Consider the following 4,757-nt stretch of genomic DNA (forward strand, 5'->3'; position numbering starts at 1 on the left):
CCACAGTGGTATAGTATAACCTTTAGAAAGACCAAGAAGGGTAATATTAGGTAATGAAGAAGGACAGACTACAGGCAGAAGTACACATGAAGGTGAAAGAGATGAAGTTCATTGTACTAGTCAACTCTGTCATAGTGTGTGGGGGGGCTAAGTCCATCAAACTGTAATTGATACTGAAAGTAGAGATGTGCTCTTGCTCTGGAGTGTGTTACTGAATATGTTAAAGCTGTAGTGAAATGCTTCTTCTGATCATGTAGTTATTAATTTTTTTTAATTTTACTTCATGTTAAATAGTAGAGGTGATAAACATTACCAGTGGAATCTACCTGATAACTTTATATTCATACTCAGGTACTAAGGATCTGAGTGTAATCAACTGTGACTAGTAATAATCAGATACATAAAGACATGTTCAAACATGTATTAGTAGCATTAAAAATGTAGGAAACAACATCTGAAAAAAAGCAATAACATTGAAAAAATTATTTTCCTCTTCAGTAGTATCATGAGGTTTATTCTGGCTTATGGGAATTACAGCATTAGAAAGGTCAGCCTGACACCTTCTTTGGCACTAGAACAGACAGGGGAGGCCACTGTAGTAGCTATCAAGGTGCATCAACAAAGCTTTGACTCCCTTGCACAAATAGTCCTTCAGAAGTGCAAGGTCTTAGATACTCTGGCAGCCCAGGCAGGAAGGGTACGTGCAATGCTTAATGAAACATGTTGCCGTTGAATTAGTAACTCATGAAAAGTTGAATGAAATCTTATAAAATCAAGGATGATTAAAGTATACTCGAATATAAATGCTAGCTCTGTCTATCAAGAGTCATGGCTACCAGTAGTTCTAATAATCACATTTCTGATTGTGGCTTGTGCCTTTGACCCTTGTATTTGAAACCTGGGAACCTAACTTGTGTCTTGTAGAATCCAGAAATTGCTATAAGTAAAATTGCCAACCCTGCAGAGGCTGTTGTCAATCTATTTGCTGACCCAGAAAACCTAACTAGAAGTGGAGCCTCTCCTCTAGCCAGTGTTCAAATAGGGAGAGTTCTGAGACAGGGCTTATGCCTCTCAGTCAGCATGGAGGAAATTATAGATTATGGATCATTTGCTCCAGGCACCCCTAAAATATTTCTGGGTCACAGCCCTTGGGAAAAGTGAGGCAGGAGAATGGGGAAATGAGGAAGTAGGAGGTTCTAAAGACTAACATGAAAGCAAGCAATGGAAGAAGAAGATTGAAACCTCCCTGGATGCTGGTGCTAGGAAAACAGACTCTGTGTAGAAACAAACCCACAATATGTAAATGATCCATGAAAGGCTGAGAGGCTCCACATCTCTGTCTTTTGGAATGGGAATCACAGTCTAATGCTGGCGCAATTATAACCTCACTGGTTTGTCTCCTACAATAAACTACCTCTTTTACTGTGTTTAGCCATGTGTCTGGGCATTCATTATTCAAAGACAAGACTTGGTAAACTTTAGCAGGTGCCCTCTGAACTCAGATCCATGCTGTAACAGATATAAGTTCAAGAAAGGTCTTGAATTCTAGTTCATAAGTTTCAAGTAGTCTTGGAAACTTACGAGGGTAAATTTCAAGTGTTGTCACCACAAAATATCTATATGAGGTAACACATATGTTGATTCATCTGATATAGCCATTCCACAAAGTGTGCCTGTGATATGAACAATATATATATATAGCTTTATTTGTAAGTTAAAAAAAATAAAATGAAATGTGAAAAAAGTTAAGAAATCACTTAGCACTTAAGAATTAATCTAGATTTTGGAAGAAGAGAGACAAACAGTACGTTCATATATCCCTACTAATCTGAAGAAAACCTCTGATCTGTGATTTCAGAGAGATGAGAGCTGCGGGAAGGCAAGAGAGAAGCATAATTAACAGTAGAGAGTGAGAGAGTAGACAAAATCCAGAAATACTGAACATTAGATTTAAAAAGGAAATAACAAACTCCAACTTAGAGCACTGAGCAGAGCCATAGAGATCAGGAGACCCTCCCACAAACAGAGCAGGATGGTCTCTGATAGCAAACTGCAAACGTTTCCATCATTGTTGGGTCCAAGGTTTAGGAATGATTGGAGACCACCCACCAAAATTCGAAATTTAGAAGATTTAGCATTCCAATTCTTGAACAACCAGTTGGGTGAAGACTTCAGGAGCCAATGAACAGAGTCTGGCCATATGAACAATGCGGGGGGGTGGGGGTTATTGGGTACTCTTGAAAAAGCCAAGGCAAACTGGACGACCTTTGAATTGTTTTGATAACTCTGAATTCCGTGTTGGGGGGGATTTCATTGGTTATAGTAGTAGTCAGCCGCCTGAAATGTGTCAATTTTTCCTTTTATGGTAGGGTGCCCTTATCGGCCTCTGGATGCCCTTTTATGGCCAGGAATTTCGGTTGGTTACTGTTAGAAGAAGGGCATGTCCGGGCTTGCCTAATCTTAGCCCACAGTATGGGGCAAAATAGACTTACAGTTTCTAGGAAAGAGGCTTAAGGCAGACAAGATGGAGGTTGCTAAAAAACTGGAGCCAGTGTGACCTGGATCCTTCAATCATCAAGATGTAATTTATAGGAAAGCCTCACATGGGGATAATTCTTTTAAAGAGAGTTTCCCCTACAGCAGTGGCTGTCAAGCAAGGGAAGGCTACTGATGGATGCCAGGGGCAGCAGACATTATCTTCAGCTATGTACCCACTGATGCGCCCGCCTGGCTCCACTGGATAGCTCCAAATCCATGGTCGTGCAGATTGCCCTGGTTAAGCTTAGTGAGTCACAAAACAAAGCAAAAAGACATGAATGGGGAAAAGAGACTTATAGATAGGAGGTGGGGTGGTAAAAGAGGTGGGGGGTGTTAAGGTTCAGATAGCCTTGTCCCCTCACCAATAGGATCCCAAGGACTTCTCATGCTCCTGAGAAAAGGGAACCTAGCTGATAAGCACCTTGGTCTCTGAAGTCAAGAGAAGCAGACTTTTCTCCACTGTTGGGACAACACAGCAGTCTTCCCCTTTGATCTCTAAAGAGGACAGGTTTTAACAGTCCTTCTCTCCCACTCCCACCCCCCCAACTTTAAAAAAATACGTCTTCTTGCCTTCTGCAGGAAGCAGAAGTCTCCCTTTTTAAAAGACCCCAGCTCAAGACCTGGGCAGACATTTTCCATGCCCAGAAGGGAATCTGTCCCATGTGTTCCTTTGCTAATATACCATATTTTGATGGAGTTTTAGCTGTGCCTTGGTGCCTCATCATCTATTCGCTCATTCTTCACCAACTTTTTACCTATCAGATGGTGCCAAAACCCGGTTCTTACTTCAAGGGACCCGCCTGGACTGCTCCAATGCCACTAACTTGGCTTTCAGGTACACTTCTTTTCTCTCTCCTCCTCTCCCCAGCCCTCTGTTTTGCTCTCAACTCTTTCTGGCTCTCCTCACTGTAAACACTCTGCCTTGCCTACTTCTTTTGATCTCCTTTCCCATTGATTTTCAGCACTCCTGGACAGCACTGCGGTCTCTGTGATGGAGCTGCTTCATCCATTTCACTACCTTGGTTCCCCTGCAGCTGCTCACCACCGGCATCTCGCCCCCTGCCCCCCTCCTTTGCCATAGGCCTGCAATCTCTGCTCTCTTCCATCCTTTTCCCTGTCTTTATCCTCTTCCACTGCCTTTCCTCCTGACTTTACTCTGGGTGATTTCTGATACTGTTCGATCCAACACATACAAATGCTCTGTATCCTTCTCCTCTCTCTTCCCCTCCCATACTAAAGCTTTCTACTCCCTGCTGTGTGCCTGCCTGCCAGCCCGCCATGTGTCTGACCTTCCATGCATGCTTTAAACCTACATGACCCCAAGGCTTTTTTTCCCTTCCTGCTATTCACCTCCCCCCCAGGAAGCTGCCAAGATTGCCAGCTCGCCTGCCCTGGGGATTTTTTTTAACATTCTAATGAAATGAAGTTTCCAGCTGGGCCCATTCTTAAATTCTCTTTATAAATTTGGCTAAAAACCCTTTCGGGGACCCTTTCTCCCCATTTTGACCCAACTAGCCTAAACCAGCTGGGCAACTTTGCTGAAACATTTAAAGAATTTCAGGAAGCTTGCCCCATTGACAAGGGACAAACATTTTAAAAGCCTTTTATTTTCTCCTAAACTTTTTCTCAGGCAAAAGTGCTCAACTTTTGATTTTAGGCCCTCTTAGGCATCAAGCCACTGGTACTCAGGCACCTACTTTTCTAACTAAACCTAACCATTTTAAATTTCACTATACATAAAAGGTCACAGGCACTGCTCAGGCAAGCCACATGCTTTCAGACCAACAAACACTGATTTATATGCCCTGTTCCTTCTGCTGCCCTCATGAGTTTCCTTTCCAGCATAGCTTCTGTCTACAATCTAAGAGCTACTGAGAGCTTGGCTTTACATTCACAGCTACAATGGTTGGTGAGAAACATGGATTTCTTTAATTTGCTTTTCTATGTGGGTCACATATACATACATATCTGAGGGTACTTTCTTCTTTAATATCAAGCCTAATCTACTGGTAGCAGGGATGGCTACGATTCTCTTACAATTTATTTTTTTTTTGTTTTTGTTTCTTGATGATGTTATAGGATAAACAATGCATCTCTAGTTCAAACTAGGGTAATAATGCCAGATCTACATAATGGGAGTTTAAATTTTAACATCGTTTAGGGCCTGTTTATAAAGGGGATTGCTTTGAGTTTTAACTTCTTCTATGATATATTTACTG

General features: G+C 41.9%; 1 pseudogene; it reads right to left on the bottom strand.

Annotated features, from left to right (window-relative positions):
- The window catches only part of LOC103743774, a 13,200-nt pseudogene extending 9,611 nt beyond the window's left edge, over window positions 1–3,589 (bottom strand).
- Between the last annotated feature and the right edge of the window lie 1,168 nt (window positions 3,590–4,757).

Source organism: Nannospalax galili, unplaced genomic scaffold (genome assembly GCF_000622305.1).
Source record: "Nannospalax galili isolate Female #2095 unplaced genomic scaffold, S.galili_v1.0 scaffold630, whole genome shotgun sequence".
Lineage (NCBI taxonomy): Eukaryota > Metazoa > Chordata > Mammalia > Rodentia > Spalacidae > Nannospalax > Nannospalax galili.